At 34.6% G+C, this 15,010-nt stretch overlaps 1 protein-coding gene across 7 annotated transcripts in view; it reads left to right on the top strand.

Moving 5' to 3' along the window:
• Nucleotides 1-15,010, top strand: part of ZNF644 (zinc finger protein 644) — a 111,347-nt gene that overhangs the window by 652 nt on the left and 95,685 nt on the right. Inside the window, exon 2 of one of the 7 annotated variants that reach the window (XM_024743585.1) lies at nucleotides 456-1,060. The exons of 3 other annotated variants lie outside the window; for them this stretch is intronic. The gene's annotated coding sequence lies outside the window, so the exon portion shown is untranslated. Of the gene's footprint in view, nucleotides 1-221; nucleotides 1,061-15,010 lie in introns of those variants that run through there. 3 more of the 7 variants (XM_024743590.1, XM_024743587.1, XM_024743586.1) reach the window with 3 other exon arrangements.

Genomic DNA, 15,010 nt, shown 5'->3' with positions numbered 1-15,010 from the left:
CGGAGGTGGGGAGGGGGGCACTTTTCCACGGCGGCGTCGGAGGATCCGGTAGCGGACACAAAGGGGCTGAGCTGGGCACTAGACTTGGGGGTTTTGTTTAGTCACATGAAGCTGAGCAGCCAGTGAGCAGTAGGGGGAAGGGGCCGAGATCAGGCGGCTTGGGGAGCCTTGCGGTCGCCATTGCAATGCACTGAGTAACGGGGCGGTCCGAGAGCAGCCACCAACCCCTCTCTTTGGGGCTGCTCTGTCTCGGCCAGAAGCGTAGGCTCTGGCGTTAACTGTACACACCCCTCCCCTAACGTGGGACCAGGACCGCAGAGCCCTCCCCTTCCCCTGTTTTGCAAGATCTTATGCCGATAGGTGCCTGGGAAGTAACAGCAAGAGGTAAATCGCTCAAAGTGTTTGGGTTGCCAGGGGCTTGGTGGGTGTCCAGCTAAAGCTTTTTGCTTCTCCAGGTCTGATTCCCTGGCCTTTGTGTCCCTGGGAGCTTAATCTCTGCCAGAGGAAAGCAGGTGTGCTCCACTCCTCCCGTGAACCTGAAGATGAGTTGTCCCAGACCCTTCTCAGTGATTGGAAACTTAGGTGGTGGAACTAACGGTTTCTTGTTACGAGACTTCCACAGACGACTCTCGTGTTGGGATCCATCCATGGTTTAGCAACATTAGTGGAAAACTTTTCTTGAACTGTTTTAAGTAATATTGACATAAATTTAGTTGTTATAAAACTTTTATGTTTAGACTTCATATTTTGTGTGGTCATTAAGAAGTACTCAACGAGGAGAGAAACACAATTGAGAGCCTGAATGATGGTCCTGTTTTGTATACAAGTTAATAAATTCAACAGAAATAACCAAAACACCATCATCTATTCTGGCCAGTCCTAGCTAATGCCAGGCTTGTTGCATCTGGATGATAGATTAGATTTGCCTTAATAATATATTGCCTCTCTGCAGTAGTTTAGTTACATAGTTTTGGTCCCACAAGAAAAAGAGCATTTCAAAAAATAGACAACTCAAATTGCTCAAAGAAAGGAAACCTGCTGTTTGCCTTCAGTCATATGTGTAAGTATCCAGGGAACTAGATGGCAGCAATATTACATCGATAGGTTTTTGTAAGAAAAAAATTATAAAGAAGTTACAGTTTAGTTTAGACATTTTAATAGGTGAAACACGAAGGCTTGACTAGTATTAATGCAGTGATATGTATATTGCTGTTAAAATGGTGGTGTAAGTTTTAGAATTTCTAACAGTTTAAACTTATACTGCACTTACATCTACATCGTACTTGGTATATTTGTAATATTTAAAGTACAAAATTTGGAAACAACTAATGTTTTGGCTAGGTCACATTAACAAATTAAATTACTTGAGGGGTATTTAAGCACATTTATATAACTAGCTTTAGATCCCTGTTCAAATCGAATTTGAACTTTTCAACATTACTTAAAACTTTCATTTTCCTTGTTTTTTCCCAGATTTATGTTTCCCCCCTTTTAGGTTTTCTCCTTCTAATAGAGAATACTCTTGTATTAATGAATAGGAGATATATTAATATCAGCAAAATTATTATTGAATCATATAGTTTTAGTGTAGAAGGAATCTTAGAGAACAACTAGTATTACTCTCTCTTTTTCAATATATTAAGGGCCAGAGATGATTAAGTTAATGGCATGATGGAAAATTGTCTCTCAACTTATACCCCATTGGTCTTTTCATTGGTCACATTGCTGGGATAAGGAGGTGACTATCTGCAGCTAATAATGGTTATAAAACAAAACAAGGGAGTATGCTTGAGAGTACTTGTTATTCAGATACTATTATATTAATGAGAAATTTTGTGACAATAAAACTTTTATTTAACTTGATACGGTAACTTAGTTTTTAAAGTGACTTCCAAAGTGAGAAGTGAAACAAAATCAGTTACAAAATCCAGACATTTCAGATAATTTCAAAGCAATGTTGCTTTTGAATTCTGAGGTTTCCAAAACAATCGACTCAGAGATTTGAAAAACAAAACAGAACAGGTAGCTTGATAAACTTCTTGGAAAGTTTGAAGTAATTGCCATTTCTACTAGTTATTAGATAAGAAATGAGATAGAGGCTTGAAACAGTGATGCTAGTGCATTTCATTTTGTAATAGTGTTTTAGTTGGAAAAATGGACATACCACTTTGCCTCCTGTTAAAAACAACTTGTTAAGACTAACTAGTACTACTGCTGAGTAGTAAATCTGTAACATCTGTTAGGAAATTCAACAAGTAGTAAAATCATTTATGATGGGATCCCACAGTTATCTTTAACTTCTTTAGATATCACGTTTAAAAAAAACAGGTAAATTGTCTTTAGGTTTTAACGTTTTTATGGGTCTTTTAAGGTGCACTTAAATTATTGATTTTTCTAGGAAAGTTGATATATTTCTTAATTTTCAACACTATGTGAGTGGATTTAATTATACTTTGGTTTTGTGATAATTGAGATTACTCCTGGAATCTCTGTATCAATAATTATGAAGTGAGTCTGTCACCTGCAGACCTTAAACTTTTTGCAGGTTTAATTTGTCATTCAAGTTATAAAAGAGGGAGAAGTTTGTTGTGGTTGAATTGAGACTGTATTGGGTAACAGGAGGAGAAAAGGAAGACTCAAGGACAGTTACTTAAAGTGGTGGGGTTACCTGCAACTTAAAAAATTTAAAGAAATCGGTTGTTAGAAAAGATCAGGTTCATCTTTCTCTCACCCCAAATATATTACTAGTGTTTAGGGTTACTTATTTAGACTCTTCTCAGAATGTGATTCTAAAGGAAAGCAGGGGATCTTACTCTTGTGGGAATGCTTTTCTCATGACTGCTTTTTCAGACATATATTAAGGCAACTATAGCTTGTACCAAATGCAGAAATTGGAATGTTGAATTATCCAGCCCTAATTTTTAAAGAACACTAGTTTTAGCAGTTCTTTTTTAATGTTTAAAAAATTTTTAAATTGATAGTCTGTAAAATAAAACATGAGAATAAAGGATGGATACTATAATGTTTTGGATATTCAAAGAAGCTCTAATTTTTTTACATTTATTTGTTATTAATCCATCTGGTATAGAGAATGTCTGCTTTGTAGATAGAGAATCTGTAAATATTGAATAGAATTGTGTAGCACTGACTGAAGCAGTTTTAGAAGTGTTGTCTTTTAATTCAGGTTTATTAGGAGGGAATAGCTGCTTTTAATAGTGCAACCCATTTATATCATTGAATTTTGAGAAAACTGAGAATAATCAAACTGATACTAGCACTAGCTCACCCTGCTGGTTGGCTAAAGTATTTCTCTTCTTTCCCCTCTTAAAACAAAACAAAACTAAACTAAACTAAGCTAAAACACCAAACATAAAGATCACTTGAGACCTAGAAGGTAGAACACCAAGTTCAATTCGTGGTCTTTCTTCAGATAGCTGGAGTCTCCATGAAAAAGGTGTATTATTATTCTCTCTAGGGCCTCAGTTGCTGTACTGTTTAATTTTTTCTTAGATCTGCTGAAGCTGAACTGTGAAGTTACTATCCTCTCTGAATTTACTGGGAACTCTTATGTGATTAGGAGGAGTTAGTATGTTTTTGTTCCTTTAAATTCAAGATAAAAGATCCTTTGACTACTGAGAGATGTTAGCAGTCCTGGGAGATAAACTTTCCAGGAGGAGAAATGTCAAGGATTTCAAGAGGAGGAAGAGGAGAAAAATGCTAGGGTAGCAGCAACAGCAGTGCATACTTCTCTTGGATGAAGGAAAGCGAGACTGTATTAAGGTTAGCGTTTCTAAGAGATTTCCCTTGTACCTCTACTAACGGTTGCCCTAACTCCTCTTCTGTCTGTAAGCTGTAGCCTTCCCATTTCATTTGGGATTCTTGGAACTGTGATTTTGTAGGTAGCTTTGTTTAAAGTATGGATGAGTGATTTGTTCCTTGAAATATGATTCTGTTAGTCTAAACTGTGATAGAAGTGAAGTTGGTTAGAGTGATAAATAATGTTTTAGGTATTAAGCTTTTTAGAATGTATATCATTCATTGAAATTGAAAATACAGTTTTATTTTGTTTAATTGAAATATAGTTGATATACAATATTATTTTAGTTTCAGGTGTACAACTTAGTGATCAACATTTAAATACATATGGAATGATCACCAGGATAAGTCTAGTAACCATCAGACCCCATACAGAGTTATTATAATATTATTGACCATATTTCTTATGCTGTATATTATATTACCTCCCCATGACTTACTTATTTTAAAATTGGAAGTCTGTACCTCTTTTTTTTTTTTATTTTTTTTATTTTTTATTTTTTGTAAGTCTGTACCTCTTAATTCCTTTCACCTATTTTGCCCATGCCCCTCCCCATTCTGGCAACCATCCCGTTTGTTCTCTGTATCTATGGGAAAATACAGCTTTTAAAAGACTGTACAAAGTTAGGAAACTAATTATGTTGTGAGTCAAAAGGACAATTTCAAATTAAAAAGCACCTAATAAAGTGTTGGGATTAAAGTTCAGTTTGCAAACCATATTTACCTGTATTATATCAGTTATTTATCTAATATTTATGAAGGTTGAACATTTTTATCCTTTCTTCCAGAGTATTTATCCTTTTGCTTGAAAGCATAATATCTTTTCATCAGTTTCTTGAAGAAGATGTCAAACATAACTAGTATTTTCAAAACACCAATTACTGGGGAGGGGGATGGTTCCTAATTATTGTTGAATAGTTTGTGCAGGATGGGAGGATAAGGTTTAAAAAGTGTAAGCCTTGAAGTAAAACTGGTGGGGTTAAGATCTAGCTGTGTGAGCACTAGGCAAGTAGATTTAACAATAAGAAATCTTCATAGAGATTTAGGTTTATATTACATAATTCATGTAGTAAAGTCCTTAGCTTTCTGATATGTAACGAATGCTGAGTAAATGTTAGCTGTTAGAATAATAGTTATTATTATTATCATCATTGTTTAATTTTGTTTCCTACAGTAACGTGAAATTTTCACCTGTGAGTGATCTGAAGTTGTATACTTTTTCTAACGTTCCATTTTGAGGCCCATATCTACAAAGGAAGTAAGAGACAGTCATCAGAGTGTGGCATCTCCAGTTCTAGCAGCTAAAGCTATAACCAGGGTCAATATTTCGGGAACACATTCTCTTTTATGGCTGTCAGCTAATGATGATGATGATAATAATACATTTGGGAGTGAGTGCATTTGAGTGAAGGGCTTTCCCAACCCGTGGGTTGGTTTGCTTCATTACAACATCCTCAATTTCTTCACTCCCCTTTAAATTCTTGACCATGAGGATGGTGGTGACCATTAGTAGAGAGAAGCGGGTGAGTGGCTATGTGTATTTGTATATAAAGTACACAGAAACCCCAGATGAGAGTGAGGAGTGGCTTCAGCAGAAGCTAGATTGAGGAGAAGAATGTTATCTTTTCATTATTTAGTCTGAGTCAGGGGAATTTCCTCAAACAGCATTTCCTTTTGCTGTTTTCCTCTCTACGCTTCTCTTTGTTTTGTATATATCTGTGCCGGTATAGTCTTAAACTTATTTCCCACTTTAAGTTTTTCTTGTACCACCTACCTTCCCCACCACAAACACAAATTTTAAACTTTAAAAGAAACTATCAAAGGCAGTTAGTAAAAGTACTTTTAAGTTCACATGAGGAGGGGGTGTGAGTATGAAATATTAGAAGTTTAATATTTGTTGAAAAAATATTTTCAATGGTTTGGAAAAGGAAGTGGGGGGAAGTCACCGATAATGTTTTCACCATTATATAATCATTAGTATTAAAGGAAAGGGAGATGAGACTGACATCATTAATTAAGCATCTAGTATGTATTCCTTATAATTATGCTGTGATATATATATATTCCCATTTCATATGCAGGAAAACATACTCAGACTTGGGTCACGTAGATAGTAAATAGTAGAGCAGCCAAGTTTCAACCTAGGCATATCTTGATTCTACAGATGAGACCTTTCTATTCTGCCTTTCTTTCTGTATATCTACGTTTTTACCTTATACAGTTGTAAGTTTTGTCTCCTCCTTATGAAACGTAACATTATAGAAGCGTTTTTCTGCATACCCTTATTTCAAGTGGTGTCTTATTGCCTGCATTGTTTATTCATGCCACCATATAAAGGTTCTTTGTCTTGGCTGCTGGACATTGATACAGTGATATTGGTCAAAATAGAAGCTGCTTATTTCTTTACTCAGTGACTAAGATGAAAAATAATTAATTAGAAAAAATACTCTAATATTTTAGGGTATTAAAATACTCATTTTAATAATAAAAGTATTAATAAGAAGTAATACTCTCTGGGATTAGAAATTCTACGAGTTTAATACTACTGTCTCTCCTTTCTGGTGAGACATTTAACTCAAAATGGATATATGTAGAATGTAGGTGACATTTTCAGTTTATAGCCATATGAAAACAGAAATTTTAAAATATTTTTACACTTTGAAATGTCTTAAGCTTCCTTGTTAAAAACCTTTAAAGTTGATATTAAAATTAAATAGGTACTTAAATCAACTGTTTAGTTATTATTAATAATTCTTAATGTAATAATCTTTAATATATAAAAAGAGAAAAGCTTAATATTGAATATCTTACCCTCGTATTGGGTGGGGGTCGTATATTAAAAGATAATTTGTGGGACATTTATAAATCGCTTGTATAGGTCAGCACTGCCGAGTAGAAATATGTTGAGCCACAATGTGATTTAAATATTTTCATAGCCACATTAAAAAATAAAAAGAAATAAGTAAAATTAATGTTAACTTCATTTTATTTAACCTGGTATATCCAAAATATTATCATTTCAACATGTACACATTGAGATACTTGCCGTTCTTTTTTTTCCACACCAAGTCTTCAAAATCCAGTGTGTATTACATACTTAAAGCATATCTCAGTTCAGACTAGCCAGACTTCAAGTGCTCATTAATCACAGATTGGGCAGTGCAGATATAGACAGTAAGTTCTATACAAGTATGGAGAAAGGGTAAAGTAGAAATTGAACTGAGTCTTAAAGGATAGTTGAGAAAAGAGTATGCTGGGGAAGAACATTCCCAGAAAGAAGTGATGGGAATTAAAGTAGGAGACATTATTAGAAACCAGATAATAGAGTGGCTTGAATCCAGCTTAGGGAATTTGGTTTCTACGTGTATGTGTGTGTGTGTGTGTGTGTGTGTGTGTGTGTGTGTTGGATAAATGCTGGAGGGTCTTGCACATGGGCACTTGATGAATATTGAATTAACATTTAAGTGAATTTATATGAGGCAGAATAAGAAAAATGCTGGCAGAATACTAACAAAGCCTTGTGGGTCTTATAAGGGGAAAGAGTTGCGTTTAGGGAATATTGGTGTTCTGTGATTAGAAATATGATAGAGAGTGATGAAAAAGGATGAGAATTGAGAAAAGCTTTTTAGATTTTACCGTTATTGGTGACTTGTTGTTAAATGTTTTATTTATATATAATTTACATATATTGAAGTGCACAACGTTTATATGAGTACAACTCAGTGAAATGCCACAAATAAATATACCCAGGTAACTTCAACCCAGATCAAGATACATAACATTTTCTTCACTGAAAAAGGTGCCTTGTGCCCCTTCTTATTAATTCTTTCTCAAAGAAGTAAGCATATTCTGATCTCCATCATCTTGAATAGTTTTGGCTTATTCTTGAACTTGCTTATGGCATATTTGCCCTTTCCAAGGGTAGTGAGAGTTGACGCCTGAATTTGTCTCTTTCTTTTCTGTCATTGTTGTTGGATGAATTTGGAGGTAAATCAGATGATAAGTAGTTGGTACTGTGGCCCTGCTTTTTTTTTCCAGTGTGATATATACCAACATCAGAGAGATATTTCTTAGTTTTCATTAATAGTAACTTTTTAGAGGTTAGTTTTAATGACCAGAAAATTTGTTTAGAATGCAGGGGTTTGAATTGCTTCCATAGATACCATAGTTGTCTGGCTTGCTTTCATTACAGTATTCTCTAGGCATATAGCCAAGAAGTAGGTAGAAGAGATCTTGGATTGCCTCCTTATATAGCTGCTTTTTGGAACGTCTTTATTAAGTAGCTTCTAGGCATTATGTAAGTTAGCTTTCAGGCATTTCAGATTACTTAATAAGGTATTTGAGTATTTCTGATTGTGATTGTAGGGGGAGGAATAAATTGGTGCACTTTTGTTTACAGGTAAGTATCCACTCTCAACCAGGAAGATTTTGCCATTTATGTGTAAAGAATGAGAATGCTCCTTTAAGGACAGTTGCACAAAAGTTTGAATGGTTAAAATCCATGAAGGACACTTTGTAAATGGATCTGCAATGGAATTATTGATCATGATTTTTTTCTTGTAGTGCTTGAGTCATTTTTTTCCAAATGGGATTAATGGTTACAGCATTGTTTTTCATAACTATTGAGCACTGGAAGCCTTATTGTAGTGTAACAATTGGTGCTTTTGGGAGAAAGATTTTTTTCTGAAATATGTATCACTTACAATAAAGTTGTTAAAAGTACATAACAATGAAAATATGTATCATCACATTCCAGTATGCCAAGTTTTGAGGAATATGTTTTGTAAACTGTGCAGAAGTGGACATGAAAATACTTTCTAATTAATGTTTGAATTGTGAATGTTTTTGAGCTTATGAATGAAAGTATTTATATGAAGTTTTGTTTTTTGGAATTTGTACCAAGTTTGCTTAATATACTCTTGCTCCAAGAATTTTAATTGTTGTCTTGAAGAAATAAAACCTCATCTGTGAACTTTTATTATGTAGGTTTTGTATTTGTGAAGTATAGAAGGCCAAAGTAAAATTGATTAGATTAGACATTGAAAAAGTTTATTATCTATAAAATATTAAGACTTTATATAATAGCTTTTTTGGGCTAGAGTTAGAATATTACAAACAAAACAATTAGCATGTTATTATAGCTTTAAGACCTGACTTCTGTGTGTAGAAAAAAAAATATTTAAGGGTATGTTCTATGTTTTTGTGTTGTTTTGAAAAAATGAATGTTATATTTGAATTTTCTTTGGGGAGATTTAATTTTTTTGTATTCAGGAAAACCTTGTTTCCATGGTTGTATTTCTCCCAACCTTCACTTGTTTTAACTGGGTTAATTATTATACACAATTCATTTAGTACCACACTAGGGTAAGACTGCAGATACATAGAGCAAATGATGTGGTTCCTGCTCCAAAGAGGTCATTATCTAAGATACAACTTAACTTAAAGAGTGCTTAATAATGAAATATTTGAATTATTGGACTGACACAAAATCATATGAACAGTATACAGTAAGACTGGAAAAGATTCTTGGGAAAAATACTTTTTAATCTAGATTTTGAAGAAGTGTTATGTAAAGATTGGTGGAGAGGGTAGGGAGTATCAGCTAGGGGGAGGGTATGTTAAAAAGTACAGAGATGGATCTTGTGGAATACAAGCATTTTCCTTGTTTGAAGTAGCATCTATTTTAAATGAATGTAATGAAAAATAAAGCTTATAAAGTTGTGGCCTGAGCTGGAGGAATCTAAAAAAGTTTGGATTAGAAATAAGGAATTCTACTAAAGGCCATTGAACCGAAATACATGAAGGAAAATGAGAAAGATCAGCAGCCAGATATAACATGATTAGGGAAGCGATTGAAGTGAGTAAGGTCAGTTAAAGGTTATCAGCTTGGTGAATGGCGGGGAGGGTATATTAGGAATAAGAACGGGTAGTTTTAAAATAAAATGGGCGAAAAATGTGGCTCCTAAGTTTGTAGTGCAAAGTTAAAATAAGAATGGAACCATTTTATTATCTTCTGGTATTGAAAATAAACTTACTTGGAGACACAGTTTGCAAGTAAGTTATTAATACCAATTGAGGTATTATTGTACATTTGCCTTATCCTATAAAAAAAACTTACGAACTTTTAAAAAAACCTTTGATTTGAAAACTAAGTAAAACCCAAGAAAGTTTTGCTATAGTGGTATTTTCTGAATTGCTAGTACTTTCAACTGAAAAACTATTTGAGATGAATGGTAAGAGCTTGTAATTGTATTGCTGTATTTGGACTTATAATAGTACCTTTAAGCCACGGTTTAAGAGACATTCTAATTGGTATGGGAGTTGGTATGAAAACAAAAGATAACAAAAATTAATACCTGGACTACCAGTGCTTAAATTGTAAAAAAATAGATATTGTTTTAAAAATTGGGGACAGTTGAGAACACACTGCTTTTATGAGGGGGATCCCTAAAATGTAGTTCCCTCTGGGATATTTAAGATGTAATATGTTTGTCTTTACTGGAGTTTTTAAGAGTTCTTAAATTGAATGTATATATACTGTTATCTTACAATGAATACCACTATTCTTAAAATGGAATTAGAAAATATGAAAAAATTATAAAAGTAATATAATTTTAAAAGTATTTTTCTGCCTTTTCTGCCTTTTTTAGAGTTAGTAAATAGAACAGAGTTTAGGAGTTAATAGAGTCTTGGAGTTTTAAGACAGTATGTTAGTCTTATAACAAGCTTATATTTTAACCACTCTCACAGTTAGTATAGACTTAACTTTGGTTAGTAAAGAAGTTAGTGCGGTTTCTGGCACCATGGTAAAATAGGGAGGTACATTTGACTCCATCCAAGTTACCTGTGGAGGCAAATCAGCTAAAGCAAAAGAGAATAGGTTGTCCCCTACCATGGGTGGGAAAAAGATTTCATCCACCTCTCTGAAATTTGGGGTTTCTATGTAGATAGAGTGGGTGAGAATAGATGACAGCAGAACAATCTACTGTTCCTTGATTATTGGATGAACTGGTGGTTTGGGAATAGGAAGCTTGCTTGAAAGCCCTGCCCTAACCTCTTTCTTAAATAGTTCCCTATTTATACTTTTTTGTGGCTGCAAACTTACTGGAAATAGACCTATCCTCACCTGTGTTCACTGCCATGGGTCTCTGCACGCTGAAAAGCCATGAAAAATCACTGCATAAAATAAGGAGAGGCAACAGTTTAAATGGGTTGGAAACTAGGAAACCAAATTGACTATTCCATATATATTGATCCAACTGAAACAGCTCATACAGTAAAGGAGGAGATAGAGGTAACCGTCAGCGGCTGTGGTGGAAACAAAAGTCTTATGCAATGAAACTGAATGTCTTAATGGTGGCATTGCCATCAACAGTGATACAGATGGCTTCCTAAGTAGGTGTCCTTTGGTGTGACGTTGCTCGCCTAATCATCTCCTGGTTTATCTCATTTTCCAAGCCTTATTCACCAACTTTCCTGTCAAATTTGATTACCCAGTACCCTTCTAACAGCTTTTTCTTAAATTAATTGGAATTGATTTCTTTCCCACTCTCCTCCCCTTTTACAAATTGAATTAAAAATTCTTGATATGTGGTTTTATAAAAGTTCTATCTAAGTAAAAATAACAAATGTTTGAAATAAAGAAATGGCAAAAATGATACTAAAACTTGCAAGTTTCATTCATATCAAGCAAAGGCTAAAACTTTTCTAGGCCAAAACCTTTGAATGAGAAAAAGGAATTTTTTAATTAATAAAAAATTAGGACCACTAAGCAATATTAGGCTTGAGCTTTTGTGTGATGAACTCAGAGCACTGAAACATATGAAGTAGAGTTTCTTTAGAGAAATTGGTAACATCAGTCTTTTCAGGAGACTAACTCTCAGATTTTAATAGATCAAGTAAACAAAAAGGCTATAAAGATTTGAATAACAATATGCTTTATTTAATAGGTGTATGTCAAACTTTGTTCCCAATAAAGAAATCACATTTTTTTTCCAATTTATGTGAATTAAAAAATTTTTTTAAATGTCTTGGGCTTGAGAATTTGAAATTTTAATAAGAGAAATTATATAGGTCAATATTTTTTGACTACAGTGTAGAAAAGCTAGATGTTAAAGCCAAAATGATCTTAACTACTTGGACGATTAAAACTCTGTATCCTACTGGAACTTGAGCCTAAATTTCATACTATTTAAAAAGGAACAACAGTGAAGACATGACACATCAAAACTGATGAGATGAATATCTTTTTAAACATGGTGGATTAAATAACCATTTACTTTGATATCAAACCCCTACTAGAATTATAGTAATTTTTTTTTTAATCATAGGCTGTCAAGGACAAAGAAAACTGGAAATTTGATCACAGAAGTAAAACTTTGGAAGCTGGAAAGCAACAACTTCGTAGCTCTACTTTCTACTCAACTTTCTACTTTCAGTGGGGAAGGCCTAGAATGGTCTACAATTATGCTGTTGAACCCTGGGGTACTTCAGGAATTTAGTGGCTACAGGTTCCTTGAAAGAATTGTCTAAGAGTTAATAACAAGTTAACAACACTCATGGTGCCAAGAAACTTTATCGAAGTTTCTTTTCTGATATTCAAAGGGAAAATCTCTGTTCTTGAGCAGTAGGCAAGCTCAGGTTAAGGGTGTCTGTCATACTCAAAAACAGAGAATTGAGTAGAAATCTACATGTTGAACTGGGAATCATCCACAGTCTCTTTTTTCCTCCTAGTTCTGAGAATACTAGGTATCAGACTTCTTCCCCCAGATGTGAGATTGGAAGATTCATCCTGCTGTAGCAAACTGATTATCAGGAAAAAAGACCAACAGATAATAATAGATAAGGATCCACTAGGGAAATCATCAGGCTGATCATCTCACACTGACACCTACCCATTAACACAGAACTTCAAGGCAACTTTTTAAAAAAAAGATTCTTTACCATTATAGTTTATCACAAGATACTGGATATAGTTCCCCATGCTACACAGTAAGACCCTGTTGTTTATCCATGCCATACACAGCAGCCTGCCTCTGCCAATCCCAAACTCCCAGTCTGTCCCTCCCCTGACCCCAGCCGCAACCCATAAGTTTGTTTTCTGTGTTTATGGGACTGTTTGTATTTTGTAAATAAGTTCATTTGTATCATATTTTAGATTCCCCATATAAGTGATGTCATATGGTATTTGTCCTTCTCTGATTTACTTCACTTAGTATGATAATCTCTAGGTTCATCAACTAGACAACTTTTAGGTGTTTCATTTTAAAATATGAGATTAAGGATCATTAAACATTTTAGGATAACCACAATAAGAAAGAGAAGAAGGAAACAAACTTTCTATTAAGTTTTAAAACTTTCTATTTAAGGTTTAAAAGAAAACTTTAAAAAGTTACTGATATCTTTGCAAGTGAGGGGATAATTGTATCTTTGAAATAAGAAAGGATGCTATAAAACAGTCCTCAGAAAAAAAAGACAGTCTTTTTCTTAGACATTTAGAATATGGAATACTTAATAGAAGAGTTAGAAATTTAGGATGTTAAATTTCTAGTTGAAGGTTAGAAGATAAAATTGAGAATATCTTCCACAAAGTAAGACAAAAGAGATGTAAAGTAGGAGAAGATAAAATTAGAGGATCACTCTTGGCAAGTTCAACATGCGAAAAATCAGAATTACAGAATGGGAGGAAATGGATGGAAGCAATTATTTTTAAATGAACAAAAATCTTGAGTTTCCACATGAAAAGGACTCATAGCATGCACAGCATGGTGACTGGAAAAAAAAAAAAGAACCATAACAAAGTACATCATGATGGAATTTCAGACACCAGAAATAAAGGGAAGATCCTAAAAGCTTTTGGTTATGGAGCATATAAAAGATTAGGAATCAGTAACATTGGATTATTATTAATATTAATGTTATTAATATTATTTCAATCAATAATGAAATAATGCCTCAGAATCCTGAAGGAAAGTTATTTCCAAACTACTAATTCTGTACCTTCCCAAGCTGTCAAATGTGGGAGTAGGCTAAAAGTATGAAACATGAGGTTGTTAGAATATTTACTTCAAATGTACTGTATCTCAGGAAGTTAGTAGAGTACATGGGCTCTATCGGAACGATTGGGTAAATCCAAAAAAAGGAGGGATCCAGGAAACAGGATTTAGTACAGGAGAAAATGATGATTGTGCAGGGAGATGCAAGAAATGTGGCTGTGCAGCAGGTCTGAAGAATAATCAGTTCCTGAGGAGGACAAAGGGATCTAGATGGTATGTCTTCTGAAACTACACACACAAGATATAGAAAGGATTTTTGTGACTTTATTCGTAAGGGATATTTATCTGTAGTTTTATTTTCGTGTGTATGAGAAGGATTGGTGTCAATTCTTTAAACGTTTGGTTTAAAGGTAGATTTTACCAGAGAAGCCATCTAGTCCTGGCTTTCCTTTTGGGGAGTTTTTTCATTACTCAATCTCTTGTTATCGATCTATTCAAGATTTTCTGTGTCTTTTTTTTTTTTTTGCGGTACGAGGGCCTCTCACTGTTATGGCCTCTCCCGTTGCGGAGCACAGGCTCTGGACGCGCAGGCTCAGCGGCCATGGCTTAGGGGCCCAGCCGCTCCGCGGCACGTGGGATCTTCCCGGACAGCGGCACGAACCTGTGTCCCCTGCATCGGCAGGCGGACTCTCAACCACTGCGCCACCAGGGAAGCCCTCCTGTGTCTTCTTGAATCAGTTCTGGTAGTTTGGTTTTTTTCCTAGGAGTTTGTCCATTTCTTTTAGATTTCTTAATTCGTTGCCATTCAGTTGTACGCTTCCCTTATAATTTTTTGTTTCCTATTATAAAGCCAGTATTAAAACCGTTTTCATTCATGATTGTAATACACCTTGAGATATTTTAGGTTTGGTTCCAGACCACCACAATAAAGTGAGTCACATGAACTTTTTGGTTTCCCAGTGCATATAAAAGTTATGTTTACACTATTCTGAAGTCCATTAAGTGTGCAACAGCATTGTGTCTTAAAAACAGTGTCCATACTTTAGTTTAAAAAACTCTATTATTAAAAAATGCTGACCATCATCTGAGGCTTCATCAAGTTGTAATCTTTTTGCTGGTGGAGCGTCTTGCCTCAGTGTGGACGACTGCTGACTGATCAGGGTGGTGGATGCTGAAGGTTGGGGTGACTGTGACAACTC

This window comes from Neophocaena asiaeorientalis, unplaced genomic scaffold (genome assembly GCF_003031525.2).
Source record: "Neophocaena asiaeorientalis asiaeorientalis breed wild unplaced genomic scaffold, Neophocaena_asiaeorientalis_V1.1 scaffold317, whole genome shotgun sequence".
Lineage (NCBI taxonomy): Eukaryota > Metazoa > Chordata > Mammalia > Artiodactyla > Phocoenidae > Neophocaena > Neophocaena asiaeorientalis.
The sequence above is the reverse complement of the archived record's forward strand: the minus strand, read 5'-3'. Positions and strand labels throughout refer to the sequence as shown.